The following is a 10318-nucleotide window of genomic DNA, read 5'->3' on the forward strand; positions in this document are numbered from 1 at the left end:
CAGCACTGAGACCTTCTGGGTGGCTAGTATCGACTGAAAAGAATCCTCCCTCTTCAACCAAGAAGTGGTCCAGACGGGGAGCTCAGCGGAAGCAATGGCTCGGTGGCCATTAGGCCTGAGGTTCAGAGGGTTTGGATCTTGCCCACGAGGGAAGGATGACAGGCTGCGGGAGGGAACTCTGAGCCTGGCCTTGGAACGTGCGGCTCCCTCAGACAGAGCGGCTGCAGCACCGCGGAGGTGAGGCGCACGGGCCTCTTCAGATCTGGTTCCTCCGCTCACAATGCTCTGCAACCCTGAACAGGTGGCCTGTCTCTCGGAACCTCAGTTTTCTTATCCATAAAACGGGGGGGGGTGAGGGCAGAACCTATCTCACAAGGCTCTTTGCTGACTGAATGAGGAAATGCACACAAAGCCATTTGCACAGTAAGTGTCTTGTAAAGGAATTGAGGATGGAGACATAGGATGGGAGGCAGGGGCTGAAGTCACACTGCGAGGCACAGAGATTAAAAAAGACGTTCATGAAGTTACGTCCCCATTCTTGCAACCTCAGACTATCTCACAAAAGACTTTTTCAAAATAAATGTTTATATATTTTTGAGATTGAGATTGAGAGAGAGAGAGCGAGCGAGCGCACAAGCTGGGGAGGGCCAGAGAGAGAGGGAGACAAAAGATCCGAGGCGGGCTCTGTTCTGACACCAGACAGCCTGACGCGGGGCTCGAACTCACAAACCGCGAGATCATGACCTGAGTCAAAGTCAGATGCCTAACCGATGTTCCACCCTGGCACTCCGCACAAAAGACATTTTTAAAGCCATGCTGCATTTTTGGGGAGTAAACAGGGTCACCACATCTTGGACTCTGTCCCCAGGCTGAAAGAAATTAAAGTGAAGGCCAGGTCTCTCCCACCCCTCCCTCAGCATCAAATCACTTCTCTAGGACCTTGAAATCTGTCATGGGATTTTTTTTTTTTTTTTTTTATAATGGCAGATTTACTGTTCTAATTGCACTTTGCTTGAGCTTATACCGAAATGAGTTTGCGTCCCCTGAGGACACACCAAGTGACAGGGGAGACAGCTGCTCGGATGTGGGTGCGGGGGGGACTAGCCCAGAAGTTTAAATCTGCCCAGGCTCGCTCTTCCAAGGCAGCCAGGGGCGGAGAGAAGACAATACCCACCAGAGTCGTCATCCAAATGGAGAGACCTAACTCAGTTATTAAACCATTTATGAAGCAGCTCTCCTCAATCTGGGGCTGGAGTCGCCCCCAGGTGGTCTCCCTCCAGCTTACATAAAGAAGACTTAAGGACAGGGTTCAGTTGTCAGAAAAAATTTTTTGTTCACTCAGCTGAAGCTTTGAAATGGAAAATCCAGCAACAACGGCACTATAATCCCAGCTCTGTGCTGTTGTCCCTAAAGCCGCATGATTGCTTCTCTGCAGAAGGCCAGTCTGAAAGGATGGGAGTGGAAGGCGGAAGGCCCAATGACCCACTGCCTCTGACCCCCTCATTGCTGAAAACAAGCTACTTCCCCTAGTCACCCGACTTTGCCAGACGTGGCTGAAGGGGCCCAGAAGAGCATGTGACCTCAACTCTTGCTCGTTCACAGGCCCAGGAGACACTCTGTCCCCTTCCCCAGACACACTGGATCACAATCTCTAGCAACTGACGGGCGCCCGGGAGGCTCAGTGGTTGGATGTCTGACTCTTGGTTTTGGCTCCAGTCATGGTCTCACGGCTCACTGGGTTTGAGCCCCACAATGGGGTCCAGACTGAGAGCAAGGAGCCTGCTTGGGATTCTCTCTATCCCTTCCTCTCTGCCCCTCCTTCACTTGTGCATGTATGTTCTCTCTCTCAAATAAATAAACTTAAAAAAGAAAAGAAAAGAATCTCTAGCAATGGAGCTTCCTTGGCAGTTCTGCTGCATCACAGGCTTGGGATCGACTCTAACTCTTCATTAAGGACCAGAGAGAGGAAGGGACTCACCCAGGGCCAGGGCTACTAATGGAGCCCTGAATTCCATTCCTACCTCTGGGTCTAGATTCCTGCCTTAACGTACTAAGGGAATGAAAATTTAATTTATCTTTAGACTTAGACAAAATAAGGACAGTGAATATGGCTATATGCAGATTAATTCAGAGCCAAAGAAAGATGATGTCTAGATGACCATACTGGTGCTCTCCCTCTGCAGACCGGCGTGACGTCTTACGGAAGCCACCAGAGCACAGATGCAAATTCCGGGCTCCGCTCTGTCCCGGATTCCCGGGGCAACCTAATGAATTTCTTCCCTTCTCTGAGCCTCGGATGACCATCTGTGGAAACAGATCAACAGCTGCTTGGCCTCTGTCAGGAAGGCCAAGGAGATGGAGGAGCACATGCTGGGGAGGCCGTGGACTCCTGGCTGAAGGGGGACGGGCCAAATAACAGCTGTTATAGTCCAATAAGCCCCTCTGAACTCCTTCCTTCATCAAGCGCGGCCTGAGCGCCTCTGTGCTTTGCAGCTCTGCACCTGGGACTCCCAGGTAACTGAAGGAGGACTTAGGTCTTGCCTCTCGGGAACACTGGAGGGAGAGACAATAACAAATGGAACCAGCCAGGAAGGACAGAGCACCAACAGGTGAGCCAGGGCAGTCACGTGGTACTCCCCCTGGAGGGAGATGCAGCGAGCAAGGGCCCAGGCCCCCTCCAGGCTGAGCCAGGAGGAAAACAAGGCTGAGGTTTCAACGGACTCTGAGTCTCACCCAGAACCGTCTGGTAGCTCCTTTCCAGGCACCCAGGGACAAGTGACCACCTCTTTTCCCTCTTCCTGCTCTGGCTCACAAGTGCTTCTCCAGAATCCACTGATTTCCCCTCCTTCCACTGCCATTCACCCGCAGGCAGCGGGAACCTCACAGCAGCTCCTAAGCCTGGTCCTGATCTGAATCCCCTGTGGAACTTCAGAAAAGATCCAGAAACCCAGGCTCCACCCTAGCGTCCCCGGCAGCTGGGCACCAGAACCGCTGCTGAAATGGAAGGTCATAGACTGGATGTCGAGAAGCCCGGGTCGCAGCCCCTCTGCACTCTGCCACAGAGCTGTGTGACTGCCGGAAGCCTTCCAATCAGCCTGGCCCAGGCTGCAGACCCCACCTCCGTAAATAACAAACAACCGATTCCCCAAAAGTCTGCCCCTGCCTGAGCCTCAGTGTCCACACCTGTAAGAAAGGGGCCGATGCTGACAGGGCATCAGCCCCAAGGGACGCTGTTGGGCATGCTGGGGCTCTCTTTCTCCGTTCTGTGGTTCAGCACTTCCCAGAGCTGTCAAGAGATGCCCGCCTGGGTGACCAATGACTGACAAGACCGCTGGTGGCCTGGGAACCCTCCTCCTCAAAACCAAAAGCTGTTCCCAGAGCTGGAGGAGGAAGGACGACACTGAGTCCCATGGTAACAGAGAAAAGCTGATGCCTAGTACGAGAAAAATGGAAGCTGGATTCTGGGAAGTAATCCCAGTCCTGCATTCACGAGCCAAGGCGGGACTCCAGTCCCAGGGGGGGGCCACATCCAAGTCCTTTCTTCTCCCTTATTCTCCATGTCGGGAGAAGGGCAGCAGGGTGTAAAGAAAAGGGTCATGGAGGTGGGGTCTGCACCCTGTGAAGTGAGGATCGAATTCTGTGCTCCGTAAGTGGGGGAGGGGTCCCTTCCATTGAGGTTCCCCAAGCCTGCCTTTCATTTTTTACCTCTTGGGCCCCAATGGCCCAGAGAAGATGAAGAAAAAACATTCAAGGAGGAATAGTCTTAGGGTCCCTGGCTGGATCGGTCAGGGGAGCATGTAACTCTTGGTCTCAGGGTTGTGGGTTCAAGCCCCACATTGGGTATAGAGAATACTTAAAAATGAAATCTTTTTTTTTTTCTTTTAAAGTCTGTCTTGGAATCTTCTCTGGGAGTGTTTCTTAGGGAAAAATGAGAGTGGGCTGCTGGCTACTCCATGGGCCTCCAGACCCAAAACCCCACGGCCCTGTGCTGCCTCCACAGGACCCACCCTATGAACCTAAGTCCCATCACCCTGCGCCCAGACCTCTGCAGTGGCCTCTTGACTTGACCCTCTAGTCCCCTGCCTGGCTTCTCCCAAGGTGGCCAGGGTCAAGGCTTAAAGTGGACTTTTAATCACGTCACTTAAAACCTTTGGGACGCCTGGGTGACTCAGTTGGTTAAGCGTCTGACTCTTGATTTGGGCTCAGGCCGTGATCTCATGGTCGTGGGATTGAGCATCATGCTGGGCTCCGAGCAGACAGTTCAAGGCCTGCTTGGGATTCTCTCTCTCCCCCTCTCTCTGCCCCTCCTCAACTCGTGCTTGCTAGCTCGCTCTCTCTCAAAATAAATAAATACGCTTAAAAAAAAAGAAAACCCTTCACTGCCCTCTTCCGTCTCCTCCTAGCCTGCCTACCTTTGACCTCTCTGCCCCCACCCCCACCCTGTCAGGGAACCTGCTGCACACCTGTCTTCTGCCCCTGAACGCAGTCTCTTTCCCACCTCACAGTCTCCATGTACAACATAGTTCCCCTGTCACCACGCTCACCTCCTGGCTAACTCCCCTGGGTTTATTCCACATCCATTGAGCCAGTCAAGCTCCAGGCACTGCTCAAAGCAAGAGTGCCTGCCCCTTCCAAGTGAAGCCTCTACGTTACTGCGGGAGGGGCGGGTGTAAACAATAAGCGCCCAGTGTGTGTGACGATGAGGACCTGAAAGCAGCCAGAGGACACACCACAGCTCCACTCAGAGCAGTTCTCCCCACCTCCCACCCCTGCCCCCGACCACTCTCTGCGCCATTCTTTTCCTTCCCTGTACCCATTGTGTTTGTGCAACTGTTTTCAACGTGTTGGATAAAATAAGCCCCAAGAGGCCACCAGCCATGTCATTTGTGCCCCTTTGTCCCCGGTACCTAGCAGAGTGTCTGCTGTCTATCCACCAGGTGGATACTGGTACCCAGGTGAGTAATGCTGGTCAAGTTACTTGACCATTCTTGGACTCAGTTTCTTCATCTGTAAAATGGAGCTCATGGCACCTACGCTGAGTCCCTGTGAAGAGCAGAAGAGGTCATAGATGTAACGTGCTTAGAACAGTGCCAGCACTCGCCAATGCTCCTGATTAGTTATGAGAAAGTGTATGAAAACTCTTTATAGGGTGAATGGCTTGATGACTCCACGACCAGGGAAGGGAAGAAAAAAATGCTTGGGCTTGCATTCTCCCATCAGTGGCAAGGGGGAGGCTGGAATCGACCTCCCAGCCTGCTCCCTTTCCCATTAGGACATGCTGCTTGAAGCCAGTAAATCCCTCCTGGGGTGGGGGTGGGGGGGGAAGGAAATAAACAAAACACCCAATGGGTTAAACAGAATAAGAAACTGATACCTGAATGGACACTTTCTTTCCTCCCTTGGGAGAGCTCAGGACTTAAGTTGGAAGCAAGTTCTGTTTCTTTGTGTCTCCAAATCAACACCCCCAACCTGCTTGTGCTGGGGCCAGGACCGGACTCCCTCATTAGCTTGTAGCTGCCTTTCCTCCTCCTGCAGCCTCCCAGGATTTAACACTGGGCATGCCTGCCCTGCCAGACACTTCTCCTTCGAATCGCTTTCCAAAAGGGATGTATCCATTTTGCTCCAATGATCAATATAATCATTCATGAAAACGAGTCATTCCCCGCCTTGGGACCCAATTATTTTCTTGTGGAACCAGTGGTTGCAAAAATATATTGTTTTCCAGTTAACTAGTAAGTGCTATTTTTATCTATGCTTTCCCCACTCCTAATCTTTCATTATTGGTGAGAGGCTGCTGTTTAAACCTGAGTCCAAGTTCTCGTCCGCTAGGCCTATTAAGTCACTACCTCCTCCAAACTGCCAATTACCTGGAGGGAGCCACAAGAGAAGGTGTTGGCGGTAAGTCCTCCTCTCCCTTCCCCTCTGCCAACACCAAGGGGAAGGGAGGGAACAGGTCACTCTTCTCGAGCACTCTCCAAGCACAAGCCATCAGTCCAGGGAGCTTCTATGGGTGGGCAGAGAGACTGTTTGCACTGGACTATGTTGGTGCTTATGCAGAAAAAGGATCACAGGGAATACAAACTCTCAGGGGCTTCAGAGTCATGAGGGCCTCAGCTGGGGTCTCAGCCCTGTCCCTTAACTAGCTGTGTGGCCTTGGGCAACTTCAGCATTGTAGGCTTATTCCCTTGCATTAAAAAAATGTGATTAATGACGACTACTCATCGGTTTTATCAGGATTAAATAAGAGGACGTATGTATGTCACCGTCACCTCATCTTCCCCAGTGCGTGTGACACTTCACAGTCATTGCAATCTACTCCACCTCCCCAAAGGGCACCTGCACCTTTTCGGTTGCTCAGGCCAAAAATTGTGGTGTCCTCCTGGCCCGACACAATCTTCATCCCACCCACTAGCGCCCCCTGCTGGCCCTGCCCACCCCGCGTCTGCACAACCCTGCTAGACACCGCCGGGTCCATCCATGGATTACTGCAGTAGCCTCTGAGCAATTTCCTTGTTGCCACCTTTGCTCCCCAAGTGTCGTCTCTTCACAATACAGTATCTGGTGTGAACCTTTAAAAATGCAAGTCCAGGGGCACTGGGTGGCTCGGTGTTTAAGCACCCGACTTTGGCTCAGGTCATGATCTTGTGGTTCGTGAGTTCCAGCCCCTCGTCGGGTTCTGTGCTGACAGCTCAGAGCCCAGAGCCTGCTTCAGATTCGGGGTCTCCCTCTCTCTCTGCCCCTCCCCTCCCCATGCTCTGTCTCTCTCAAATGAACATTAAAAAAATTTTTTTTTTAAATTTTAAATGTTTTATTTATTTCTGAGAGAGAGAGAGACAGCATGAACAGGGTAGGGTCAGAGGGAGAGGGAGACACAGAATCTGAAGCAGGCTCCAAGCTCTGAGCTAGCTGTCAGCACAGAGCCCGATGCGGGGCTTGAACCCACGAACCATGAGATCATGACCTGAGCCGAAGTCGGAAGCTCAACCGACTGAGCCACCCAGGTGCCCCATTAAAAAAAATTTTAATGCAAGTCCAATAATTTTGCCCCTCTGCTTAAAACCCTCCAATGGTTCCTCTCTCACTCAGAGCGCCAGCCAGGCCCTCACAGGTTCTACAGGGGCTTCGTGATGGCCACGGACCTCTCTCCCCTTGATCTCAGCTCACCCTGCTGCTCCTTGACTGTCAAGCACACTCCCACCTTGGGCCTTTGGACATACTGTTCCTTCTAGATGGAAAGCTCTTCCCCCAGAGAGCTGCCAGCCTACTCCCTCGTCTGGCTGACAGTTACTCTATCAGAGACTGTCCCGAACAGCACCCCCATTTCACTCTCTGGTCTCTTCACTGTTCACTTTTCTTCACAGCACTTATCAACTTAGCACCACTTGACATATTACGTATCTTCACGTTCATTTATTGTAATCTGCCTCTACCCAGAATCCGGGCACTACTGTATCCAAGGTACTTAAAGCAGGGCCTGACAAGTAGAAGGCCCTCAAAAAGTTATCTGCTGAACAAATACATAAAGCATGCAGAAAAACGTCCAGCTCATGGGTGAGCAGGAACTTGACATTAACTATTTTAAAATAAGAGCCTATCTGTTTCAGAAAGCCTACCATGGAAATCACAACATCTTTTCCACATCACTTCCCGCTCCTACATTTCTGGGCTGACAACTTCTTGGGCTCACAGATGAGGAAACTGAGGCAGAAAGTATCTGGGAAGGTGTGGGTTCCAGTGGGCAGGAAGTAGAGTATAAGGAGTAGCTGCCCACCATTCGAGCACCATCTATGTGCCAGGGACGTCCCTCATCCTGTCTAATCAACACAACAACCCAATGAAGTCAGTTCTTTGGATCTTTCCCATTCTAAAGTGGAAGAAATGGAAGTTAAAAGAAGTTAGAAATCTGCCCATGTATAGATCCAGGTGGTCTTCACACTGGGGACTGAGAACCCCTGGAGCGTGCAGGAAGCTCTTCAGAGGGGCACAAAGGCACAGTGTAGGAGGAATAAATTTCCACCTCAATGCCCATTGCCTCTTCCTCTGGAAACAGACCAGCTTGGGAACGTGTCTTCATCCTCTCCCTTCCCAGGTCCCCCTTCACCCTCTCCCACCTCCTAGGTTTCAAAGAAAGGTACAACTAGCCAGCCACCCATGCCAAATCTCGCCATGGTGCCCTATCCCTAGTACGAAATTACTCTGGCACCATCAGAGGGCACTTTGAAACATCAGTATTCGTGTGGCTATGTGCCCGCCCAGAGCGACAACATAAATCCTCCTGCTGAGTCAGGTGGTTTCCAAATCTTTGCCTTCAATAGTTAAGGAAGACCTAAAAGAACTGTCTGCTGGCAGGTCATTAATAATTGATTTCAGTGACAGCTCACTGTGATATTTTGGCCCATAACTCAGAGGGTGTTCAAAGAATTGAATAATATTACCACAACAAAATGCCTTCAAGTCCTGCATGTTTATACATGAACAGACTTTTTCAGTGCTTATAGACATGAATCAAACCTCAGCTCATTCTAGCAAATATACGTGGATGCACACATGAACTTTAGAAAGTTCTACTCAGCTTATTAAGAGAAGCGTTTCAAATAAAATTTAGGTTTTTGACAATTGATCAAAACCAGTTGTTTTGATCGATTGTGTATTTTACAATTATAAAAACCCAAGTCAAAAGAAATTGTTAATATTATGTCCACAAGACAATTTTTGAAAAAGTTTTACTTTTAATATTTTTTGTTGTTTGTTGCAGAGAAGTAGGATGACAAACCAAAGGCCTTCAAAATCTGTTATACAAGAAAAAAATTCTGTGGAGAAAATTAGGTGAAAATATAAGTTCAAGGAAGAAAAATAACAATGTAAAATTTCAAAGGTTAAATAAAAACTGGTTTGTATTTTTTTTCCCAGAGGATAAGGGAAATCAAATCACTATGGTATTGAGATTCCATTGCACAGGTTTAAATGCCTGATGTAACAGTTTCCTTTTTAAAGTGTCAATATTCACAGTTAACCAGAAATCATATTCTTTGCAACTACTGAAACTTCTAGAGAAAATTTTTAGTTATCTGAAAATGTGCCAGTAAATAGTTTCCAAAACAAACCAAAAATCCACTGCTTGCCTGCCTTCAGTTATCGACCCTAATCTTTTCTCCTAAGGCAAGGCACCAAGGAAGGATCTGAACCCTTTAAACATATTACCCAGGAGGACAGGTTCAGACCTGGCACAAGACAGAAGAGGATCCGGTGTGAACTTAGGGCCCTGCTCAGAGAAAACCACCCCAACCGGCCTGTCTACTTTGCATTCATCAGCCAGAGTGCTAGCATTTCGCCTTTTCCCAAGACCTAGATCTGCACCCAGTCAAATCCATCTGATTTATTTACGTAAAATCAGCCATCACCATCCCCCAATAAAGAAGGAAGGAAGGAAAGAAAGGAAGGAAGGAAGAAAGAGAAAGGGAGGGAGGAATTAAATAAGGAAGAAAGAAGCCAAAAACCCATATTGAAGGCTTCTATTTCCTCATCTTTAAAATTAGGACTTAATGTCAAGATTCACTCGGGTGATAATTTTCCCATAACTAAAGGAGAAAGAAAACTTCATTAGCTGACTCAAAGACAACGGTACCAAAGTCTCCCCTGGGACCTAAGGGATGGAAGCAAAGCTGGCGGCCAGGTCACCCTCTTTACAAGTGAATCAGTGGAAATCCACCATGCCGCCCAGGCCTAATGGGGGTGAGGGGAATCTTCGCTAAAACTTTATGCCCAGTCCAGCCTCCTGGGGAAGAGGGAAGCGGAGATGATGATCACTCACCAAAACAGCAGCTACCCAGCAAAGCACTTTCAATCCACCCTACTTGATAAGTATCATTCCCGTCTTCGAGAGGAGCAAACGGACAGTGGGAAAGCTACTCGAGTTCACTTAACCGGAAGGGGCAGAGGCTGGACGCAAAAATCAAACAGGTCTGACCACAAGTTCTGTACTGACTTTGGACTGAATCTGCGTTTGAAACCAAAATCGCTGCCACGATTTCGGTTGTAAACCTTTCTCCACGTCCACAGCTGTAAATAGCACCCTGTTTAGTAGGGCTGTTGCCAAGGCAACGAGCCGTGGATGCAGAAGCGGTCGCCCCAGAGTCTACTACATAGTACGTGCTCAACAAATTGTAGCCAAGGTTGGGGGGGGAAGGCGCGTACGGTGTGCTCCATCACGCAGCACGCCCGGTACCCCCTTGGGCGGTGGTTCTGAGCACCCAGAGCCAGGCCGGACGCCAGGACGAGCCCTGGAGGCGAACTCGGCTCTCCGAGCCGGAAAGAACAA

At 49.8% G+C, this 10318-nt stretch overlaps 1 protein-coding gene across 3 annotated transcripts in view; it reads right to left on the reverse strand.

Moving 5' to 3' along the window:
• Positions 1–10318, reverse strand: part of DCAKD (dephospho-CoA kinase domain containing) — a 37873-nt gene that overhangs the window by 20247 nt on the left and 7308 nt on the right. The window contains exon 1 of one of the 3 annotated variants that reach the window (XM_077747750.1): positions 9812–10271. The exons of 1 other annotated variant lie outside the window; for it this stretch is intronic. The gene's annotated coding sequence lies outside the window, so the exon portion shown is untranslated. Of the gene's footprint in view, positions 1–9811; positions 10272–10318 lie in introns of those variants that run through there. One more of the 3 variants, XM_077747748.1, reaches the window with a different exon arrangement.

This window comes from Crocuta crocuta, unplaced genomic scaffold (genome assembly GCF_008692635.1).
Source record: "Crocuta crocuta isolate KB4526 unplaced genomic scaffold, BGI_CrCroc_1.0 scaffold289, whole genome shotgun sequence".
Classification (NCBI taxonomy): domain Eukaryota; kingdom Metazoa; phylum Chordata; class Mammalia; order Carnivora; family Hyaenidae; genus Crocuta; species Crocuta crocuta.